Genomic DNA, 26,037 nt, shown 5'->3' on the forward strand with positions numbered 1-26,037 from the left:
TAAAATGATTAGCAAAATAACTGCGGCTACCTTCTCTTCAAGTTCTCATCTTTTTTTTGGACAGCTCAAAGAATGCAACTTAATTTATATGCCAAAACAATACAACAACAAAAAGTATAGGCTATTTATAGCAACAAGTCAAACAAAAGTGAGGACAATGACAACACAACACAACAGCACAACTTCAAATGAAATCAAAAGTGCAAATGACAACAAAAGACAAGTTTCGCTCCAAAAGCGAATCTCAAGCAATCGCCACAGCAAGAAGTACAACAAGAAGTAGTTGAAGAACCACAAGCACAAGCACACAAGTCAAAGAATAAGAACCAAAAGAAGAAGCAGAAGCACAAGTTGAAGCAGAAGCAGAAGCAATGAAATAACAAGCACAACGAAATGTAAATCATTTGTGCAAAAGCAGAAACAACTACCATACAACGACAACGACAACAACAACAACAACAGCGAGCAATAATCAATTGAAGTGTCTGTCTCTCGGTTTATTGCATACACTCACATGACCAACAGATATACCCTACCCTAAGTCAAGCTGTTTGCCATGTGGAGCTTAGATTATATCTGTCAATAGGCTTTGCTCGAAGCCAAGGTCGAAATGGCTTTTGGCTTTTTAGTTCAAAAATGGTAGTGGACAATGTCTAACAAGGCTTTTTAAAAAGTCGAAATATTTGTTATACTTTTATTTTTAGATTTTTGGTTTCTTATCTTATGTTCAGAATGTTTATATTTACTGTATTTTTTATTTATTTAAAGGCACTTAAGAATAACAAATAAATTTATATTAAAATACATTGAAAATGTTAGTTGAACGGGTGTATAACAAAGTTGTAATATTAGCTTGTAAATATTAAATATTTATTTTATTATAATAAAATTGTTTGATACAAAAATAATCATTTTGAGAGCTGTTTGAAAGTATGTACGAAATTTTTTAATAAAAGTATTAATAAAAGTATTTCTTTCTGATTTAAATTTAAGCAGAAGATTTTAATTTCAAAATTTACATAAAAATACAATCTATCCACTCATGTTAAATTACACGTGTTTGCAGCGTGAGCTATTTGGTTTTTAATTGCAAAATATTTTTCTGATTAATTCAGAATTTCATAGTCTTATTTTTATTAGCAGAATATCTGTATCTTATACTTAATAGGTATACCAAAGTTGAAAGCTAATTGCATTAGAAGCAAATCTAATGTTACTCAAGTTTATCCATTACATAACTATTCTTATAATTTCCATTTAATATTCACACAAAAGTGTGAATACGAATTGAACTATAACATAAGAGCAACTAACTTCCTTACTTGAATGTTGTAATAATGATTTGAACCCCTAACGAAATCAAAATCAATAGAGTACTACTTCTTTATTTGGGCGACTTATTTGTCCCTGATATGGTTAGGCAGAGCGTGTGATATGACAAGTGTGTAGAGGTTTCGTTGAGGCGAATGCAAAGAGCTTGTTCACATGCTGTTTGTCTTTTTTTTGCGTTTTTTTTTCATTTGTCGTTTGCTTTTTTTTTTCGGCGTGTTCATGCGAAAGGGGGCGTGACGCCAGCGAGGCGGTGGTTGAGGTGTTTGGTTAGTTACCAGACAACGAAGGCAGCAGCAGCGGCAGCGGCAGCGACGACCACATAAAGTGGAAGACAAGTGGCGGCATGGACAAGTGTCATAGAAATTACGATTGTATGTGGTAATGTATATATGTATGAGCGTGATGTGTGTGTGTGTGTGTGTGAATGTATGCGACTGTGTGTGTGTGTGCGTGTATTGCAAGCAGCGATGAAAGAGCGCAAGGCAAATGCAAGAAACCAAATCAAATCAGCAGCAGCAAAAGAAGCCAAAGACAAGAATGGCAAAGTAGAAGAAGAAGAAGCAGCTGTGAAGTATGAGAACCGAGCAGCGAGCAGCGAGCAAAGGAAACGGGCAAAAGACAAAACCAAAGGCAATGGCAAAAGCAAACTCAAGCACGCACTTCAGACGAAGAAGAGAGAAGACGGACAGACTGTTAGACAGATGGACATGGCATTTTATTACTGCTGCTGCTGTTGTTCTTGTTGTTGTTGTTGTTGCTGCTCTTCTAGCTGTTCTTGTTGTTGCTGTTGCTGCTTTGCTTGTTGTTTTTGCCTTTTGCTGGAAGCCATTGAGGGGACGTCAGGTGCGGAAATGCCATAACCATTGAGCTGATGACGCGCATCGTCCATCTTTTTTTGTGTTATGCTTTTCATTCTTTTTGCTCTCTTCTCTTGTGTGTGGCTGTTGTGCACGTTCCGGCAAAACGAAGTCACAGCTCTCATGGGTCCACAGACACAGGCACAGACAACAACAACAAGAACAAGGCGAGCTGAAAAGACTCGCAAGACACAGTCATAATCTACAACCCATCGACACTGACGCTGACGTCGCAGTAGCAATCGCAGTCTGTCCTTCTGTCCATCATTCAAGTGTTTACCAGTCAATTTTAATTCAATGAAATTACGTAATTGAGAATTTTTGCCATTTGAAATTTGCTAACTAGCACATTAATGAAGAGCAGCAAAGTTAGCTAACTTGAAGAAATGTATAAAAGAACAGCGAAGAAAGAAATTTTTATTGCAAATATGGTAGCTTAAGATGAACTTAAAAACTTAACTATATAATATTATATAATTTAAAAAATTAGTAGTTTTGAGTTCTTATGTTCGGCTTAGTTTGTTTTGATGCATTAACTTCAGAATAGTTCTCAAGAAATTTCTCACAAATTTTGTCATGTAAATATAATTTAGAATTTTCTGAATATTCATTTCTATTAAGCTTCATTTTATTTAGTTTTCTATAATTCTGCATGTTATTATAATGTAAAAATAATTCGCATCAAACATCTTTGTCTTTATACTTAAGGATTTTTAGTTTGCCGTAGTTCTAATTATAATTTCACGAATAATTCTCAATCCAAAAAAAAAAATAAGTGAGAAAGCTACAGTCGAGTATACTCGACTGAGAGATACCCGCTACCCATTTTGAATAAAATCAATATGTTTTGCGGTATTTTCCTCAAAATATACTGAAAAAATACTAAAATTATACCAAATGGTATATTTGGTATATCGATATAGTACCGCATTCAATATATACAGATTGTCAGCCAAAGCAACTAAGACCCCTAGTAAGCGGGCGTTTCTGCCCATACAAAAGTATTTCTTTCTTCGACAAATTTTATCTGATCCCAAATTTTCTGGAATCATAACTACTATAGTAATTATTGTATATACCAAAATTCGCAAGTCTAGCTTTAAAATTACGCTTGTTATTCGATTTTTTTGATTTGCGGGGGCGGAAGTGGGCGTGTCAAAAATTTGAAACAAACTTGATCTGCGTGCAAACATAACAAATGCTATCGAAAAAAAATTATAGCTCTATCTCTTATAGTCTCTGAGATCTAGGTGTTTCATACGGACGGACGGGCGGACGGACGGACAGACGGACAGACGGACATGGCTAGATCGTCTCGGCTGTTGACGCTGATCAAGAATATATATACTTCATAGGGTCGGAGATGCCTCGTTCTACCTGTTACATACATTTCCTGCCGGCACAAAGTTATAATACCCTTCTACCCTATGGGTAGCGGGTATAAAAAGATTTTAACAATTGTAAGAAAGTTGCTTCTAACTTATCGAAGAAATTTTGTAATTTTTTATTAAGTAATAGAAATGATATACAAATTATAATTAGATTAAATTCATTTGCTATCTATGAGGAATATTATCAACTCGATCCCAGTTGAGTAATAGGAATTGTCATACCATAGCTGTTTAGTCAGTTCATTATAATAGTATTCTTTGCTCATTATGCAGTAGCTGGATCATCGATCATTTTGCTCTGTAACTGCGGTTACACTGTAAGTATGTCTTTGTGTGTGGCATCGGTATCGGCATTGCGATAGATTTGCAACTAATAAAGTGGCTATAATCGTGCTAATTGTGTGATGTTAGTATTTAAAATTGGTTATTAAGCTGCCACTCAGAAGGCAGAAATAAATGGCATTTTCAAATGGACAATAAAACAATTAGCAATTGTACTTTTGAATATCAATAAAACATAACAGCAATTAAAATGTCACTGGCGAAAAATCACTCGGCAACTCGTCACACACACACTCAGAGAGATACTACAAATAGTTGTAGATATAAATGTGTGTGTGTGTGTGTTTGTTTGACATTGTAAATTGTATCGCAGAGTGCTTCTGTGTGTGTCTGTCTCTGTGCTTGTATTTATTATGGCTGGTTGTCTGTGTATATGTTTAATTTAATTGCCAATGATACGCGTCATTCAAAGCGCAAAGCGATACATTACGATGCTATCTATGACGAAGTCAGCCCCACTGATTTTATGTGTACACAAATACAATATGTATGTATATGTATTTGTTTACGACTTGCCAAATACCCTAACTAAATAACAGTCTAGTGCTATAGATATCTCTAGCTTTTATTATTTATTTACACTTACTTTATTTGCTCTTAATAAATCAACTTTATATTTTTAAACGTGGTTATATATAATTTATTTAACATTTTGTGAGTGCATTTTAATCTCGTTGTCTATTGTGTCTTCTATCTAGCTTTTTTATTTGTTATTTTTAACGCGTTTCAAGCAAAAACGATACGGTACTTGGGGGGCACTTTTAATGGACTTTCCTTGGGCAAACGGCGCCAACGCATTGTTAGCTAACTGCCTCAATGACTGACTAACTGCTTGACTGCTTGACTGACTGACTGAATAATTGTCAATCAGAGTGACAGATAGATTTAACAATTTGCCCGACTGACTTCTGTTTTTTCAAACAACTTGTGCATGTTATTTTTCCATTTTCCTATTTATTGAATGTATCTTTGGATTTCCTGTATTTGTCGGAAATGCATTAGATAGCTTCTTAGAAATTCATTGTATTTTATATAAGTGAATAATACAGGTTTCTAACTAAAATTAATTCAAATTCACACAAGACTTTAGTCTTTTGGTTTGTCAGCTATGCATTAGATGGCTTCTTAAACTGAATTGAAAAAAAATCACTTCATTTTTCACAGAATTTGTTATATAAAATTTCATGATTTTACTCTCCTGGTTTGTCAACTGCATTGAAAGAACTTCACTGAATTTTGTAAAGAATTTTTGTTATGAAATTGAATAATTATTTATTACAAATAAGTAACAAAATGTTTGACCACTTTAAGTTAGATTTTAGTCATCTAACTTGTCGAAAAATCAATGCATCTTTTCTAAATGAAATGATATGAAATTGGATAAATTTTGTGTACAAATTAGTTATAAAATGTTATATAAATTCATTCAGATTGTCGACTGCTTGTTTGTCAAATTAATTGAAAGAAACTAACTGCAATATGTATAGAATTTTTATTCGGAAATAGAATAACTATTTAATACAAATTAGAAATAAAATGTTAAATAAATTCACTCAAGATTTTAGTCTCCTGGTTTGTCAACTGAATTGAAAGAATTTCACTGTAATTTGTATAGAATTTTTGTAAAAAAATTTCAAAATTATTTAATACGAATTACTTGCAAAATTTTATATAAATTGATACAAGATTTTAGTCTGCTGACTTGACGAAATATAACTTAATTTTTTGCATATCATATTGTTAATTATTATTATTGTTTAACACAAGTTTGCTACCACATTGAATGCGCATTCATACAAATTCTTAAGCTAAATTGAATTGAATTATTACAGTTTAAATACATATTCATAGATTGACAGAAATTCTCTAAATTCAAATGCAATTGGATAATTGTTTAATACAAATTTACGCACAATGTTCATCACAAATTCCTACAAGTTGTTAGTATCACTTTGAAGGCAAAACATTTCTTGAATGGAATTCCTAAGTCTTTATTTACAAGATACACTTGGATATTAATTTATCTGTCTCCAGCCCACGCAGCTTTCAATCTAGCTTCTGCTCTTGTGCAGCTATCGAACAAAGCTTCTAATGTGCTCTCGATTTTGTTGTCCGCAGAGCAACATTTAATTTAAACTGTCAGCTTTTGGTTGGGTATTGGAATTGTGCTTGAGGATGGGTATTGAGTATTGAGTATTGTGTATTGGCTAGGTAAGTAGTTAGACAGATTGACAGATTGAGATAGAGGCAACAAAACAGTGAGAGAGAGGGGAATGTCGAATGTATGGGATGCAGTGAAGCGTTTAGTTTCGCATTGTTGATTGTTGTCTTTCATTGTTTGTTGCTGTTCGAGTGAGCTTCACTTGCCATTAGAAATGCGCACCATAGTAAATGGAGAAGGAGAAGGAGGAGGAAGCATTCAGCAGCTATCGATGCCAGCCGATCTGGTGTTAAATTTAATTTATGGCAACGCTGCATGCTCTACATATTTTTGCCTGCGCTGCCTGAGCTGCCACACCACAGACCATCGATGCCACACAATTTTGTGTTTCGATAGCTATATACTCGAAAAGGTGTGTCGCACGGTTGGGTCAACTGGCAAAGGGGGACGCCCCAATCGCTAATTGTCATCGACACGGGCCTTTTGTTGCTGTGCTGTGTTGTGTTGTGTTTTAGAATCTGGGCATGGCATTACGTATACGACTGGTAGTCAGTGTTGACTCCTGCTGCTGCTTCTGCTTCTGCTGCTGCTGCCAGATGATCTCCATTTTGATGTCATTTCTTTTTGTTTGTCGTTTTTTGTCTTGTCTGTCAGCCACGCCATGTTCCATGCTATCTGCCCAAAATTATCAGCTACGATGACCTCGTTTCTTCAGCTTTTGCCTCCACATCAACTCTTGTTTGCGCCGTCCACATCTCTTTTCATCTTTTACTGCTGCTGCTGTTGATGTTGCTGGCTGCTGTTGTTGCTGCTGCTGCTGTGCAGCGCATTTATTCAATTTATTTCTATTGCTTGGTCGTCGTTGTCGCCGTCTTTGAGGCTTTGGCCAATTGTCATTGTACTAATTCCATTAAACGAAGCTTGCGTGGCTTGTGTAATTGAAGTGCTCAGTGCTCATCAGAGAACAGTAGCGAACAACAACAACAACTCGATGGTATTGCTGCTGCTCTCGCTCTTTGCCATCATGCTTCATTGAATGTGCTACAAAATAAAAGTACTTGCTACGCACATATGAATAGAACACATCATTCTTTCTCTTTCTCACTCTCTCTCTCTATTTCTGCTTTGCGTGCTCGAGTGTCACAGTTTTGTCTATTGAGACATTTGACGCCTCCTTCACTGTGGTGTTATCAGCAGAAGCAGCAGCAACAGCAGCAGAAGCATTTGAAAATTCTTTCTCAAATTGTTACGCTGCCTGCTGCGCTTTTCTGCCTGCCCAGCGATTGCCATTGCCCTGGCACCACTTTGCACTCGATCGCTCTGACTTTGCCTGGTGCCATCATCCCATATTTTCTGATGGTTGTTGTTGCTGTTGCTGTTGCCTTGCCTCCATTTGCAGTGCTTATCGTGGCGAGGGCAACTGCGAAGCAGCCGAAACGAGGCCGCCGTCTCCATCGTCGTCGTCGACGACGTCGTCGAATGCAATTTTCTAATAATTTGCTGCCATTGTGTGTGTGTGAGTGTGCGTGTGTGTGAGTGTGTTCGTGTGTGTGTGAGGCACTTGTAATCACCATTAAAAGCGCTTCACAAGTTGCTGCGTTCAGTGCAGTTGCTGTTGTATTCGCTTTGCCAGCAGCAGCAGCAGCAACTGCAGCAGCAGCTTCCTTTGAGTTTGTGTGCCCCTTGGCCCCATACTTTGCTTGCTTGCCTGGCACACCACCAAATTCTAATGAATATGTTAAATCTGACCTAATTTCAGTGCGCAAAAAACACACACACACACTCGCACACACATACTGTGCGCTTAAATGCATTCGCATAATTAGATGCAGAGAGAAGAAGCAGTGGCAGCAACTGAAACTCAAACTCAAACTGAAGCATAAGCAGAAGCACAAGATGCAACAGCAGCTGCGTCTGTTATATAATTTTCTATATGCGTGCGTCTAGGGTGGAATTTACAAAAAACACAAGACGAAAATGCAAGAGGGCAGCTACGCAGCAAATGGCATTAGTTGGGTTAATTACAAGCCGATTGCAATTTGCAAAATTAGATAGAAGTTGTAGCAAAAAAGTAAAGACGAAGAGAAGAGAATATGTTTATGGGACTTTTATGGAAAATAAAAGATTTAAATAGCGATGAGTTTACATATTGAGTCAAAGACAACTAAAATGTCATTGTAACATAGAAATGAGTAGTCCGAAATTTATTTTTTATATGACTTATGGTAGTTTGAAAACGTTGCGCTAAATTAAAAACAAGTAAGAAAGCTACAGTCGCTGTTTGCTCGACGAAGGAAAACAGAGCGACATTATTCATAAAATATACCAAATTATATAACACAAAAAAATAAAATATGCTGAAAGCTATATTTGGTATATTAATATAGTACTACATTCAAAATATACAATAGAGGGGAAAATATACCCGTAGTAAGTAGGCGTTTTTGTCCATACAAATTACTCGATTTTGGGCGGTTTGCGGGTCTGAAGCGGACGTGGCAAACTTTTTAAACTGCGTGCTGTCGGATAAAATTGATATATCTCTATCCCTAATAGACACTGAGATCTAAGAGTTCATACAGATGGACAGACGGACATGGATATAACGTCTCGGCTGTTGATGCTGATCTAGAATATATTATATAAATGCTAAAAAATCGACACTTTGATTACATTTATTTATATCCATAGGGAATCACTTTGAAGCCGCAGAGTAAGTTAAGTAATAAACTTTATGGTAGTAGCTACAAAATGGATTTAGAATTTTAATTGTACATCGTGAAGAAAATTTTACAAGTTAATTTATAGCGTTGAAGTTTTTGCAAATACTTTTTAACATTAAAGTGAATTTCACTATTAATATTTTCGGGTCTTTAAAATTTTACGGTATATCTGACACTTTTATTAAAATTATTTTATATCCGTAGGGTATAACTCTTAAGTTACAAAGTAAGTTTTGTAGTAAAATATATATAATATGTACTATGTAAAGTGTATGTGGAATTTAAACTCTAAAAGATGCTATAAATAAATAACATTTGCATTTGCTTTACTTAACTAACAATCTAGCATAGATTTTTCAAATTTTGCATTCAATTATTAACATTAAAATTAATTGTACTATGTGTAATGTTATCAGTTATCATAGTAATCTATCAGTTTATCTACTATCTTCTTCAAAATGTTGCCATGGGACAACTTAATTCCAGCTTAACGTACCGATGTCTAAGCCTTAGCTTTCGTTTATCGAATTGAAATAAACCAACTGACAGATTTGTGTCTGCATTTTTTGTTTGTTGAGTTTTTTGTTATGTTTTTGTTTCGTTTTTGGTTTGTTGTTGCACCTCGAATTACATAAATTCCACATACTCGTATGAGAACGAACGAGCATGTGGCATTTTGTTAGTAGCCACCACAAAAAGCAAAAGCAACAACAGCAACAGAAACTGAAAAAATAAGGAAAAATAGAAATAACAGCAAAATGAGAGCCGCCGACTCCGACGCTGCTGCTGCTGGCCGCAGTCACCACAGAAATTCGAGTGCCAAATACTTTTGGCTGACACAAATGTCAACATCATTGGACCGTAGCGGATTGGTCAGCATTCACGAGACCACAAAGCATTGCTGTTGCTGTTGTTGTTTCTGTTGCTGCCTCGGTTTTGCCCACTTTGTTCATTTGTGCGCCTCATTGGACTTGGCTTTATTGGCCCCAACTCTGCCCTAACCGCCCTGACAGCGCTGACCGCTTTGACAGCCCTTGGCTGCCTCTCGATTCTCTTTCTCGCCCCCTTGGGCGGACACAAACATGAGCACTCAAGCTCACTTCTCGCCCTCATTCCTCACTCCTCGCCCCCGTCACCTCGTTAACAGTTCTTAAAAAAAACTTTGTGAAAATTGCCTGTCATGCGTTTTATTTTCACTAAGCACTGACCAAAAAAAAAAAGAACAGAAAACGAAAAAAGAAAACGACAACCAAAAGCCCCTGGAGCCAAAAGAAAAATTAAGACATTTAACGCTTTTTTCATTACGCTATTGTCATTGCTTCCCTTCCCCCCCTCTGGACTTGAAACTGAGGCAGCTGGCTGAATGTCCTTGTCCAGGCATTGTTTGTCCAGGCATTGGCGACACACGTCCCAACAAATCTACCGCATCTAGTTGTTGTTATTGTTGTTCTTTCTTTCTGTTTTCCGAGGGAATTCCCCACCGCCGGCCCCCCTCTCAGAGTGAGTTTTGTGTGCGTGAAAATTTGATAAACTGCTTTTCGACTTTATTGCTGTTTTGGCACAAAATTCCTTTTTATTTGCCATAGCCAATTTTTTGGGTGTATTTCCTATTTCTTATGTTTTTTTTGTTCGTTTTGTTTTTTATTAGTATTTTTTATTTACTTTTATGTGTTTATTATTTGACGCTGACTTTGCTGCCATGCCGAGCGAGAAATTGAGACATTTTTGCTGCGAGACTGGAAAATTGGGCGCACGTTTTTAATTTCTTTGTAAGATTTCGGCAGTGTGTGCTTTTATTTGTATTTATTTGGGACTGACCCGACGATTGAATTGTTTAGCAAACTGTGCTTTCCCTTTGACCTTACAGCGTGCAGTCAACTTAATCGATGGCCATTATTTTTTTCCCACACAAGTGGAGCAATTAAATTATGGGAATCCAACAAAAAAAAATGTTGCTTTAAGAATTAGTTACAGATTTCTGTTGCCTGCTGAATAAAAGATGAGTTGTGTGATAGTATTTTGCTCTTTTATTTGCAGTATAAACATTCAGCAATTTAATAAATTAGTATAAGATCAATAAGTTTTAACTGTGGATTTAAATTGTATATTTATTTGTTTTTTTTTATTATTATTATTTAATTTGTTTCCATATTGTAAAGAGCAATATGCTTCGTACCCCATGAACACCTACATAGATCTAACTTTATGGTATAAAATTCACAGTATATCGGTATACCAAATATAACTGTTAGTATATTTTTAGTATATTTTATTAAATACGGCATATATCATAGTAATTTTATATACCAAATATAGGCTTCGGCATATTTTCAGTATTTTAGTATATTTATTTGTTATACAAAATAAAGTAATTGGTATATTTCATTATTTTTATTTGTATATTAATTTGGTATATTTTAAGAATAATACTGCATTGTTTTCCTTTATTGAATATGGTTACTGGGTATCTCACAGTCGAGTATACTCTACTTTCCTGTTTAATAAAGCTGCGAAATCGAATGCAGCATAACTTTTATAAATTCTTCTGCTAAAAGCATTCCAATATCACTTGTTACATTACATTTACATTAAGAAATAAGTAAACAATATAAAAAACAAATTAATTTTTGTAATGTTTTTGTTATAAACAATCACTAAAAATAAAAATTGATGCTATTTTTAATTTTCGATCGAAAGAGCATTGAACAAGCGACCATTTCAAGCTGATTGATTTTAATTAAGCTCTTAAACTATAATGTATTTAATTTGATGCAGTCTTTATAATCAAATTGAATGTGTTTGCCATAAAAAAAAGAATATGCAAAAATGAAAAAGTTACATTTACGCTACATTTAATGGCTTACAAACGTCAAATAAACATGTTTTAAACGTAATTTCAAATGAAATGGCAATGCGACTTTTTGCTGTGTTGCTCATTGGATTAATTTATTATTCAAACGCATCATTTGGCTTAAAAACCAAAAATGAACAAAGCGCAAAAAAAAAACGAAAGAAAATAAAAATGTGAATACACATGAATACAATTCGCAGAATTATAATTTTATTTGTACCGTAATAAAATTAATTATTTTTAATGAGATCATTAAATATTTGTCGCAGAACTTGAATTGCAACCGGCAAATGAAGGTCAAGCTTTCGTTAACGATGAAGAGAATGGAACGATGTTGTTGTTCATGGCGATGATGATGATGATGATGATAATGATAATATGTGGCTGACTTAGCTTGCCACAAAGGTGTTTGGTAACGCAGTGCAATGATGACTTCATCTGCAACTTGGCTAACTTTCTGTTGCCTCTGTGTTGATGTTTCGGCTTGTGACGCGCCCAAGTTTGTTAACAATTGGTTGGACGTTTTTTTTTTTCGCTTTTTCGCTGTACTTTTGTTATGCCAACAGCTGCAGTTGCAGTCGCCGGGGCCACAATAATAAATAAACAGCGCAGGCCACTTGAAATTGGATCGCCAAAAAAAAAGAAAAATAAACAAAAGCTGCAACAGAGACGACGACAACGACGTCGACGACGGCAGACACAATAAACACGCAGTTTTCACTTTTTCTGACACTTGACTTGGCTGACGCCGTCGGAGTCCAGAAGTCAGCTACTGGACCCCTGGCAGGCAATGATGATGACGATGATGATAATGACGATGATGATGTCACACACAGACACAACAATAACTCATAAATGAAAAGTGAAAATCGCGTAGAAAGTTGCGCAAATTCTTTTGGCCCAAGGGCCGCTTCGGACTACATAACGGATTGCATTCAATCCGAAGTAGAGAAGAGTTGAGTAGCGCTGTAAAGAGTGTCGCCCAATCTGGAGATACAGTTAAATATTTGCTCAAGTGTCACGCTTCTTTGCATCATGAATAAACGTCATGATGAACGTCTTTTTATTATCATCATTATCATTGCCATCTGGCAATCGGCAGATCCTGTGTACGTTTTTGAGGACAACTCGATTTGGGTGAAATCGCAAGTACCCAAGTATAAGTACTTGAAGTATCTATTGAATGCGTTGTTGTTGGTGTTGCTGTTGCTGCGTTGTTGGCTGCTGCGAGTTTACGTGCTGTTAACGCCCAGTTGAAGCTTTTAATTTGCGTTTTGCGGCTGCCTGGCGGCAATTACAAGTATTATTATGGACCATCGCTGCAGTTGACATTGATAAAATCATTGAGCGCGTGCTGCGACCCAGACAGATCGGAGTGACAGACAGACTGCTGGTTGTATCTTTGAGATACACTACATTTACAGCCGCGCTGAGATACTTGCACGTAAGCATGAAGGAATGAAAAGCATGCCTTTAAACTTTTGACTTTTGCTTTCAATTTCAATTTCATTGTTGTCGTTTTCTTTAATCTGCAGCGAGTTCTTGGAAAATGCGTGTGTATGTGTGTGTGTGCCTCACTATATCTATGTGTGTATTTGTATGCGAAGTATCTGTATCTATTGCCGCTGCGACGCCTTGGCGGCAACTTTTGTGCCGCCTGCATTTGCTTAGCATAAATTTAGATCCATTTTTGTTGTCGTTGTTGCTGTGGCTGTCGCTGTCGTTCTTCGCTTGGCATTCACTTTCAGTTCTTTGTAATTTATGCTGCGAGAGCTCTTCAGAGGTCAAAACTCAACCGCAACACTAAGGCAAAGAATACTTAACTAGTAGTCGACTCTAGTCTAACCGCAACTAAATAAGTGCGCGAAAGAATCGTATCTGTGATAAATAATTGAGGCAACTTTTGTGCATAGACCTCGCATGCCAATAATGAATCTAATATTCAAGTATCTGCACAATTGGCAATTATGTCTGCTTGTTATTGCAACCATAAATGCTATACTAATTGCATTTACCTTTAGAATGAATTCTTGTTTTGTCTCCCATAATTAATGTGGATTTTAAACTTAATATTCTTGTTGTAATTTGTTGACTACATTTTCGAAATATTCTGATAAACTGTAAATATCAATTGTCTTTTGAATATGCTTGAATAGCTAATTGAGAGACTGCCAATTATTCAAGGCATTTGGCAACCCTTTTGAGACTATCACACAGATAATTTCCTCCATGCAGCAAAGTGTCTTTTTTGCTTAAGCTGCCGTTGTTGTCATGTTTTCATACGGTCAACCATAGTCGAGTGTATTTTGTATTTGTTCTTCCGATTAGAAGTTGTATATATAGTAGTAGACCCATTTTGTAAGCTGTACCTTTTATAAGCCTAACATCAATTTATTGCCGACTGCTTGATAAATTCACAATGTGTGCAAAGGCAAAAGAAAGCCCAGACAGCGAGACAAAAGCCAGGCAGCAAGGACGTTGCCAGGACCTGATACGATGTTGTGTATTCTGTGCTGCTGTATGAAACAAGGACGGACGAGATCCGATTTTAAGTCTGGCAAAGAAGCAGCACAGACAGCGGGTGGCATTTAAATAAACAATGTGCACTGCTTCAAATTTATGCGCATATCAAGCTGACAAGGTTATGAAAATGCTAACACAGCCAGACTGCCCTCATAGCTTCCAAGTCTCTCCTCATTTCTCATTCCTTGCCATAGAGCTAGCTCAGCCATTTCTCGAGCTAAGTCTCTGCGCTGTAGGCATGGCTGACTCTTGTCTGCCTTGGGTTTTTCGGCAATTTTCTGTGAGAGCGCAGGTGGATACATCACCTATGATTCACACCCCCGACACACAGCACACACACAGGCACACAGACACACAGCACACTCGGCAATGTCTCTCGTTTGTCTTTAGCTCTACTCTACTTATGTATCTTATATGTCTGTTTGTATGTAAGTATTTTGGCAAGCATAATTGAAATGTAAATTTTGTTACACTTTATGCAAACAAATTTGTGGCAGCCACAGAACGTTCGAAAGCCAAGTGAAAAGCCCATCTCCAAATGTGCAATATGCTTTAAGGTCGACATTGTCTGAGAGACCATTCGAGTTGGGTGATAGGGCATAAAAGATATGATATGATATTATATTATGATATGACTTAAGCACGCAATGATACGCAAGTTTTTTTTTTTATTAAAGTGTCGAAAAGGGCGCAAAAGCAACCCCTAAGCTAGAAACTAGATCGATTTCTATTTATTTTGGGGAAAATATTAAGTTATGTGTGAGTGTGTGTAAAAGTTATTTAAGAAATAATTTTAAATGGCGAAAAACGGCTGATAGAGCCGGGATTTCATTGCTTTGTCTGATAATCTGGTATATAGATATGTCAAAAAAAAGTATATTTTGTACTCTATGATATTTTTTTAATGTATATTTTTATTCTATGGTATATTTTTAATGTAGTAATATAATATATCGATATACCAAATAAAAGTATATTTTGTAGTCTATGGTATATTTTAAATGAATTGGTATATCGATTTACCAAATACATGTATATTTTGTACTTTGTGGTATATTTTTAATGTAGTAGTAAATTTATATATCAAATATGGGTATATTTTTACTCATTGGTATATTTTTAATGTAATAATATATCGATATACCAAATAAAAGTATATTTTGTAGTCTATGGTATATTTTGAATGCAGTAGTATATCGATATACCAAATACATGCACATTTTATACTCTGCGGTATATTTTTAATTAGTAGTATATAAACATACCAAATAAAGAAATTGGTCTTTTTTAATACTTGTTGGGAACATACTTAAAAAAACCGAAGTATTTATTTGGTATGTTTTCGGAATATTTGAGTATGTATTAATTTGGTATATTCTTAGAATAGTACTACTTTCATTGAAAATAGGTAGTGGGTATCACAGTCGAGTGTGTTCGACTGTAGCTTTCTTACTTAATTTATACAGTTGTCATTGCTTACATCTATAATTTAACTGCCACTTTAAGCATTATTTAAGCTGTGCGTTAACTTGAACAAAACGCCAACTTAATTCTGAGCATTAATGTGAGCATTATGTGCGCTGCATACAAAATAACAACAATAAAATTTTTGAATATTTACAAATGGGATTTGAAAACATTATAGTTTTTAAGTTTTCTTTTCGTATTTTTTACTATGGAATCTACATACATTTTTATAGTCAACATTTGGCTAAGGCAATGCCAAGCTGGGGTCTAAAAAAAAACGTGACTTTAGTTGCATTTTTGCGACGATGTCGTCGCAAGTGTCTTGAGATGTATATATACACAGTATATAGTATATATGTGGGAGCAGACTCTTGTATAAGAGAAGCGCCCCTTTTTTTGCGCATTTCATAATCTGTACGAAAAACCAGAAATAAAAACAAAACACACAGAGTTTCTCGGCCATTTTGTGGCAAACTCGCAAAATGGCCAACAAAGTCCCGTTTGTGTGCATAAAACGTTGCTTATTAAATTTCGCTCAATTTTAATAAGCAACATTCAACGCAGCGTTTGTTTTTTATTTCCTTTTTTTTTTGTTGTTGCTGGCGAGGGTGTTTCAAGAGTGTGTGAGTGTGAGTGTGTTTTGCATTCCAAGAAACAAAGTGAAATACGCTGCAATTATGAGTTTTTTCACTAAACGTAAAATGCGCAAAAAAAATAATGTATAACGAAATATGAAGAAAAACATTTAAAAGGGGGCAGTTGCCGCCCGACGGCTTTTTAATGAATTTTTCACGCGCGCTTTGCAATTGAAACTCATTTTGCATAGGCACGTTTTTCCTACTCAACGCAACGCGACGACGATGACGGCGACTCGCTTTGGGTTCGCTTCAAGTTGTAATTTTTTGGGTTGGGTTTTGCTTGGTTCATGGATTCACCAGCTGTTGCTGTAGTTGTTGTTGTTGTGGTTGCTAAGCTGATTTGCGCGCATGAAAGCGAAAACTAGCGAAACTAAAATGCTATTACGCATACGCTCAGTTAGCCGGCCTCTTCTCTCCACATTTGGGTCAATTTTATTTTCTTGTGTTGCTGCACAAATAACCAAAAATGCTACACGCTTTGCATATACTCTATACTCTGTGAATTGTATAAAGTTCGTCGACTTGCACACACACAGAAAACAACACACAAGTTGTGTTTAAACAATAAGAAAAGAAGCTGAAGCAGAAGCTAAAGCAGATGCACAGCTGATTCTCAGTTTTGGCAACCTTTTTTTGTTTTTGTTTTTTTGTTGCTCTCTGAATAGGCCTCTACTGGCTTGTTTGCAAAAATGAGTTCACCCTCGGTCTATTCTTCTTTTAATTGTTATATATTGTTGTCGTTGTTGTTACTTTCTGCCCCTGCTACTGTACTATATTGTTGTCTTTTTTGCCTTGTTGGTTAACAAATAAAACATAAATGAGCTGGGTTTTGTGGCCTAATTAGTTTCACCTGTGTCAATGTGCAAACAAAAGCATCCCAACGAACGTCTGCGGCCAGGAATATTGTTAATGAAGAAGACAATGCTACACATATGTGTGTTTTTAGCCCTTCTCCTCCTCCTCCCCTTGCACTCATTCATTCTCTCTTTTCGCCCTTCGGTGTATTTTTCGCATAAATATTGCAATATGGCATGCCAATAATAAAAGTGCACATAAAATACACACAACAATTTAGTTCATATCTAAAAAATGCAAAAACTCAACAATCGCTTTCTCAGCTGAGTGAGTATATGGCAAACGGGAAATGATTCATGAGTATCCAAGACCGTGAATATGAATGTGACTGCGCCTTGAGCTTGTATTTTTTTTTGTTTGCGGGGTCGTGCAGCGGTTTTTTTTTCTTGTTGCTTGTTTGATAAGAGATGGCAACGCATAGTCTAAAGATGATTTATGCAACACTCGGTTGAGATTCGAAAATCGATGTATAATAATATATTAGCTTATCAGTGCTGCTATTTGTAGCTGGCATCAATGATTACGGAACGTTACGGTTATTTTTTTGTATGTAAAGGAAATAGTTAGGGAATTAATCAATCTACTTTTGTATTTAGATTTTGCTATATTTATGGCTGAATTTATGCCGCAAATATTCAATATAAGTTATGAAGTAGAAAGTCGCAGAATTTCTCTCAGCGTTTTTAGGGCATTCGCAAATATTTAGAGCTTATCAGCACTTTTATTTGCAAAGGTAAATTCAGAACTTTCACGGAAATGATTAAATTACGACTGTATTAAGATTGTAATTAGTTTTGAGAATATCGAATTATTTGGTCATTCTAAAAATATAATAAAAAGTTGGTTGCGATCGAATAAAAATTGTAGAGGTTGTATAATGAATACTTTTATATGGTCAAAAACAACTACTTACTACGAGTTTGTACTCTATATAATATATTGTGAATGTAGTATTATATAAATATAAAAAATTCATCCATTGCAATATTTTTAGTATATTAATTTCGAGTATTTGAAAATGAATACCTCACTAATCCACCACACTTGATTATAGCTTTCTTACTTGTTCAGATTAATGTTCTTACTTTTAATAATTTGATCTTAAAATCTTTTAATAATACATTTAATAATATAAATCATTCTTGATTCCAAAAACTGTTCTTTTTTTAGAGTGTTGTTAAACTTTTAAGACTGGTGCACAAAGAGGCAGATTTATTGTCTTGAATCATTCAAATATATGAAATATATTTTATTATCACTACTTTGAAATTTCTCTATTAACATGTTTAATTTGCTGTCTAACCACAGTATGGAAATAAAGAGTTCTGGTTCAATTTGAGCCCTCATAGCCTAGCGGTAAACATAGAAAGACACGTCCAGAGGGCAAAGCGAGACAACAACAGAGAGAAAAAACCCGAAAACAATAATAATCAATGCTGCGCACATAACCGGGAACTACACACATTCGGTTTCATTGCCATTTCCTAGAATTGTTTACCACGATTTGTTGTTATTGTTGTTGATGGTTAAACAGCAGCAGCGAGAGCCAGAGTATCCACATTACGTCGTCATCGGCTGGTGGTCACCTAGAAGTTACCAGTATAACAAGAAACGCTTCTTGGAATTAGAAAACTAATGCAAAAGCCACACACACATACAGAGCTAAAGCAAACAAGAACCTGCAATCGCTCCAAGACCCAGTCACAAAATGAATAAATAATACCAGCAACACAAAAAAGAGGGGCAGGGAAGGTTGATTGGGGGGGAGGAAAGTGGCACATTGAAAAAAAAATGTAAATTATTGAACGAATTAATTCAAAGTTCAAGTCACACGTTTTACGTGCGAAAAAGACAAAGCGTAAACAGCGCATAGAATACGAACACAACAAAATAAACAAATTGTCAAAAAAAAAGCGAAAACAAGTAAAATATAAAGCTGGTGACGGGGGATGACACAGTGACGTAGGAAAGAGGAAGAAGAAGGGGAGATGGAGAGGAAACCGGAGAACGAAACGTCAACTTTTGATTTCATTTGAGCGAAACTGATTTCGATTTCGATTTGAAGGTAGAGCGAGAAAAGAGAGAGAGAGAGAGAGACAGCGAGCATAATAATAATAAAAACATTCACTTTCCAGATAGATGACTACGAAAATAAAGAGAGAGACCTTTGGCTGCCCGCGGGCCTCGACAATTGTTGCTATTTTTATGGCCTCAGGGCATTGCTAATTGCGTAGGCGCTGCCCGGAATGACCAAGTAGTAGACACACACACACACCTCCCTCCCCCGCCTTTGCTCCGGTTGCCCCGACGGGACACCTTATGCCCTGATCTATTCTATTTTGTTGCTCTTCTGTTCTGCTGTAGGTGAAGGTCGCGTCGCTCAGCTCGTTTTTTTTTCGACTGTGTTGTATTTTCATTCTGTGTTTGTTCTGTTTGCTTTTGTAATGATAATTTCGGATTTGTTTTTTTTTTCGTCTTACAGATTTCGAGATTTGAGCTTCTGTGCGTGCGGCGTCGCAAAGTTTGTTAGCAACTGACAAATCGTTTAATGTTATACCCTATAGTGTGAAATTTTGTGAGCAAAATGTGGGCATAAACAGCGACTTCACATGCAAATAGCTGCGAAAAATTGGTAAGTTCAATTTCAATCTTTTAAAGGAAATTACAAGAAATATATTTTTAATTCTTGTGGGTTCACATTTTGTAAATCAGTATACTCATCAAATGACATCACTATTGAATCATATTTATGCGGGATACAATTTAAGCATATTACAAAAAGAAATTAGTAAGCATAAGTTTTAAATTAGGAAATAATTGATCATAGTACGAATCATAGATAAAACACGATTTTACATTTTTATAAAACATTTCTCATTGTTTAGATGTACGAGTATATTACTATCGTTACATTAATTGGAAAACAGCTGATCATAATACGAATCATAACTAAGGAGCGATAATAAATTTAAATAAAACAATTCTCATTCTTTGGATTTATATTAATTTTATTTTGATAAATTCAATGTTCTTATTAGGCAAACAAATTTTACGTCATTTAGTGTTGTCTAAAACACACATCAAGCAAGTATTTGATATACATATATACATTTTAGCAATTTATTTACTAGTTGACTTGTTTTTAACGATTTCATATTTTCTTGTCTCTAAGTCGTCTTTTAAATACATTCAGAATTTTACAAATTTTATTCATTTCAAAAAATATTATAATAATATTAAGTAAACTATACTTACAGCTTCGAAATGCTTATTAGACAAATACAAATTTACTTAAACGTGTATTTTAGACACTTATGAAAATTTGTTGACATTTTTAAGTTGTTACAATTTATTTCCTTCTGGACTTTTTTTAAAGGTTGCATATTTTCTTTTCTCCATGTCATCTTTTAAATACGTTCTGAGTTCATATACCATAATTTCATTGATTTCATAGAATATGTTGCAATAATATTTAGTAAATTATTAACAACAAAAAATCCGTAGTAATTGCTCGTCGAGCTTCTTCTGAACGTAGACATTTTGTTGATCTCCGCGTATTCGTAGTCTAGAATAGAGGAATGCCAAATGCCACAGGTGTCAGATCTTCAACGTTTGCGAACGGAACACATTTGGATTTTGTGTGTGTGTGAGTGTGTGTGTTGTAATCTCTCATTACGTAGTATTACTTATGTACTTATCCATATTTATGTGGTGTGCATGTGCGCGTGATAGTGTGAATGTCTGCGAGTTTGGTTCGTGTCTTTTGTCATGAAGATTTAGTAGTCGAAGAAGAAACAAAACGAAACGAAGGCAAAAGCTAAGAAAATGAAAAAACGACAACTGCAAATTGTATAGTATTAAATAAAAAAAACATTGTTGCCATACCTAAGTGCTTTTAATGTTTATTAATTATGCAATTAAATGTTGCTGGTCATTTAATTGTTTAATATACAATATAAAAAGCTTTGAGCGGCTGCCGCATTTCGGTTGCCGTTCGTCGTTGTTGTTGTCAAGTGCTCTGCTCTGCTCTGCTCTGGTCTTGTGTGTGTTTCTTGGTGTCTTTCAAATGACGCTCTAATGCGCATTTAATTTGACACTTTTTGGCCTGACTTTTGACTCTGGACGGGTCTGAAGAGCGACATTGTCTCGTGCCTATACGAATATTGTATATGGTACGATGGGCCCGCTCTTAGCCAGCAAATTATGTCAGCTAATTATTTAGTTAACATCATCAACGACCACAACAAAACACTGAAATGAAAACGAAAACCATCAACGAAAACAAAAAAAAAAAAAAATGCCAAACAATTGCGCGCAATTTTTCTATTCATTGAGTGGAAATTGTTTTTTTTTTCACTCATCTTCTGTCCCCTCTGCGTTCAGCTCTGCTCTGGTCTGCTGTTGAACGCTTTTTTCAGCTAGGTGCTAGCCGCATCCATACTATATACGTATATCTATATAATTTTCAAGACCCTGAGACGCGCGCGGTTCCAAGGTCAAAGTATTTAGCATTAGTTAGATGGCTCTACGGCTCTGCTGCTCTCTGTGTGTGCATTAGAAAAGCACGAAGCGGCACGGAAGACGTCACCACCAGCCACAGTAACAGCAACAGCCACAGCAATAGCAATGGTAGCAGCAGCAGAAGCATTAACGACACTCGCAGTAAGAGTGCTAGACTTTAAGATGCCCTGTGTAAGATTCTTAAGGTTAAGCATACGCCACGTTAGGTGCAAAGTGCACATATTTGCATGGAAAGCAGTATTTTTTACCCATGTGCAATTGCACTGCTTGCACTGCTTTATTCTTTGACGCTTGTTAAGTATACGTCCCCTGCGCTTAGCTATGAAATTTCTTACAAGGTGATTGTTAAATTTAATTATTTTTATATTTTTTTTATATATTTTATTAATATTTGTTTTTCATTTTTCATGATTAAATACAAAAGAAGAATAATGTAATCATTTAATTATCTTTTTTTTATTTTTTCAGTTTTATTTATAATTTATTTTTATAATTATACTTTTTTTTAGCTATTATTATAGATTTAATTATTAAATAGTTTAATTATTTTCAATATACAATTATCCATTTGTTTTCTTTATTGATTGTATTTTATACATATTTGTTTAAGTAAAGGTACATTTTTTATTATTTCTATGGCGATCTAAGTATATTATTTTACTTTTTATGTATTTATAGATTATAAATGTTTTTTAGATTACATATTTCCTTTTATTTTTCTCTAAATTTTTGTTAAATAAATTTATTATTTCTATTTTTGAATTACAAATTAAAATAATTGTTGTTATTAGCTTAAATATTTTCAATACACAACAATCTATATATCATATGCAACATTTATTCTTGGTCTGTATAGAATATAACACCATCCATGCTTTATCGTTGAAAGAAACGCAATGCGTACAATGAATCTGTATACGGCATACCGGAAGCGATTTATCAAATTTAATGGCTCAACAGATCGACATACACCTACAGCCGTTGTGCGAGTCAACTCTCGACATTTGATTGTAATCAAGTTTACACATTTCGAAGCCAAAGATTTACCTTCTCTTGAGATTTACATAGATGGCAAACCACCCTCTCTTGAGCATTTTGACAATGGGTACAAGAGCAGCAGCAGCAGCATGAAAGAAGATTTGTTCTCAATTTGTGCTGTCTGTTTCTTTCTTTGTTTGTGTTATGGTTCTGGTTCTGCTGCCGCTGGAACTGGAACTTGCTTGGTTTCGTTATTCTGCTTATTTTTTTTTCTGTTGTATTTTTGTGGTAGGGGGCTGAGCCCAGGCGAAAAAAAATATATGTATAAATTCCAAAAGCTGCCGACTGTCGTACTCGAAGGCCATATAAATTATGATAATCATAAGAATTACTTGGCGCTGTCTCATAAAATGTTGCCTGTGTGTTGTTGTTGTTGTGTGTGGTGTCGCACTACCACCACCAACCTCTCTCCCTCCCCCCTCAAACGAACCTTTCCCCCTCACACACACACACTAATACGTATACGCATTACAACGTTACGTAAGTAAGAAACGGCAAAATGGCAAATGGCAAATAAGCTTAATAAATATGTGAGAATTTTCAATAAAATACAATACCTCGCACCATCGTTTTTGGTCATGAGCTTCAAATATTTTACGTTTTCTTTACGTGCCTCACTTCAAATTTACGTTTTACGACTGCCTTTTGTTGTTGTTCCAGCTCCTCCCCCTGCTTTAGCTCTTCATCATCCACTTGCTGTTGGTATTCCATTTTCAGGGCGAGACTTTTCTTTCGCTGGCTTTAAAAATTGATGAATGTGCTTTCAGTTCGATTCAATTCAATACAGTTCAGTTCATCGCGGTTCTGTTCTGTTTCACGACTTTGTCGATTGAAATATGCGTGGCAAATATTTTCGTTAAAACCATCAAAATGCATTTCGATTGAGTATTTGGCGTATAAATCGTGTTCACGCTAAGCTCTTGTAAATATTTTGGCATATTTATGGACAAACAGGGAACTTTTGAAATGACTTTGGTCGGTGTATCATTTAGTATGCGACTTTATATTAATTGAGTGAAACAAACGTTAAATTCCAAAGCTTCAACTGAACTAGTTTTCACTATAAAAAACGTAAGAGAAATATTTATTTATTGATCAATTTTAAACGTTTATTTAATTAAATAAATTACTATGCAGACAGCTGCGTTTTTTATTGCAATATTAAATTATATTAAAATATGTATAAATGAAGTTTATTGGCAGCATTTAAATTTATATTAAAATAATGCAAGTATCACTTTATACGAAAATTTTAATAAATAGTTAATAAAGTTTCAATTTGAAATATAATTGTTAAACCAAAAACTGATTACGCTATTAAATTGAAGTATATTTTAATTATAGTTTGAAAATCATAAAAGTGAGTTAAGCTCTAATGATCAATAAATACTTTGGCCACAAATCAAACTCAATTATCAGCAATCTTTAGCTTCCATAAACTGTATAATCTCCAAAAAAGAATCTCAACTGCGGTACGCATTAAGTAGCTCGTCGATAAAGATATATATCAAACAATTGACGCTTGTCAAATTTGTTTGGATCGCCAAAAAAAAAGCGAATTTATTTGAAATCGTTTAAATTGCTTAAAATTCAATGCATCTGCAGCGGAACGATTTGCGACTCTTCGTTAACTTCTGCTCGTTTTGGCTCAATCAAATCGTTTGCAAATCGTTTGCCATATATATTCGCATTTTTTATTCAAAGCCCATCGGCAAACTGCAGCTTTTGTGTCATGTCGAACATCGATAGCGTTGATGGCGATGCCGATGCCAAAGCTAATGATGATGACGATGATGATGACGCTGATGATGATGATGGCGTTGATAATGCTTGACGATGATGTTGGCTTGTCTGCGGTTGGGTTGTGCGCTTTTTGGTGTTTTAAATTATTAAATTCATCAGCGTTGACAGTTGACAAAACAAACGGATTGAATGGCAAAAAAGGAGCCAACTCTGCTCTAAAATAAAATATTGCATTTTTTGACCAAAACAAAAAAAAAAGGGGGAGAAAAAAAAACACATTTCAACGGCTTTCCTGCCATTGTGGCTGCTGTTGTTCAATCCCAATCAGTCGCGAGTGCGGCAAGAGGAGGAGGAGGAGGAGGAGAGAAGACCACACGCTTGGCATATGAAATGATTTGTGCCCATTGTTCGATTGTTGGACGCGACTTTTTAACCCCCTCAAGCCCCGCCTCATTCTCCTCATTGACCCGCTGGCGAATATTGATAATTGAAATCAGGCATGAAATCGCTGCGGCCACTTGAATTATGGCGTTTGCTGGCGCTTTTGTTCTCGCCAACGCGGCTTCCCTCATCACTCTCTCTCTCTCTCTCTGCCCTCTTTACCTTTCTCTCTCTGTGTTGAATTTGCCAGTCGCGCCATCGACGCAGGTGAAATTTGCATAACAATTTGAAATTCTTGTACAGTAACGAACTGACTGCGGCTTTCGGTCTGTCCAGCTGCTGCTCACCAGAGGATACTTCGAGTCTCCTCCCGTCCTCCCTCCACCCTCTTCTTTACTTCCCTGATTGATTGTTCGCACGCGCTGCGCTTTGATTGTTAACAAATTCACGGTTTAGTCAGCAGGAGCAGCTTAATTAAAATTCCACCTCCAGAAGTAGCTGCAATTAAATGCACTCCTCGTGTTGCTAGCTGGCAAAATCCATCTAGAAATTTATCACTTTTCCACAGAACATTTATCATTCATATTCTCTCTCTTTCTCTCTGTGAGTCCCTTGTGGCAAGTCACAAGCTTGCTTCGAGTTGTTCCAGATGTTGCACTCTCCATGCCAACTGCCATAAGTTTTTGTCGGGGTTAAAAAATATATATTTTTTGAGAGCAAACTTTTGCAGACGCTTTTCCCTTGGCAGCTGAACCTTTTGGCAAATGCAACAGAAATAAAAATAATAATAATAATAAAGAGAACTTGGCGGCCCTTAAGTTCGGTACTTGGTAAAGCAGAAATAGAACACCATAATTAACAATATTTTGCAACAACAATCCTAATTAATTTGCATAAAATTAAGCCACTGTTTACATTACGCTGATTATGAAGCTGGCGCCAGAGTTGAGTGTGAAAAGCAGCAGCTCTCTACGGGAAGAAGAGCATTATAATTTATGCACTTTAACACTTGAGTATAAGCCGCCTTTGCCATGCAAAAGTGTAAGACATTGAGTGCATAATCAAGTAAGTTTTTTTAGGGGGAAGGTGTTTGCAGGTGTTTTGAACTGTTTGAACTGCTTTACAACTTTATAGTTATATTTTAAGAGCTGCAGCAGAGCTATGCAATTGGTTTAACGCCACATTTTTAATTAAAAGTTAGCGCGCTTTTTATT

The 26,037-nt window shown here is 35.6% G+C and overlaps 1 long non-coding RNA gene across 1 annotated transcript in view; it reads left to right on the top strand.

Annotated features, from left to right (window-relative positions):
* The window catches only part of LOC127565123 (uncharacterized), an 85,292-nt gene extending 65,589 nt beyond the window's left edge, over positions 1-19,703 (top strand). Inside the window, exon 3 of the long non-coding RNA XR_007954512.1 lies at positions 19,623-19,703. This is a non-coding gene — a long non-coding RNA (uncharacterized LOC127565123). The remainder of the gene's footprint in view (positions 1-19,622) is intronic.
* Positions 19,704-26,037: the final 6,334 nt, after the last annotated feature.

This window comes from Drosophila albomicans, chromosome 2L (assembly GCF_009650485.2).
Source record: "Drosophila albomicans strain 15112-1751.03 chromosome 2L, ASM965048v2, whole genome shotgun sequence".
Lineage (NCBI taxonomy): Eukaryota > Metazoa > Arthropoda > Insecta > Diptera > Drosophilidae > Drosophila > Drosophila albomicans.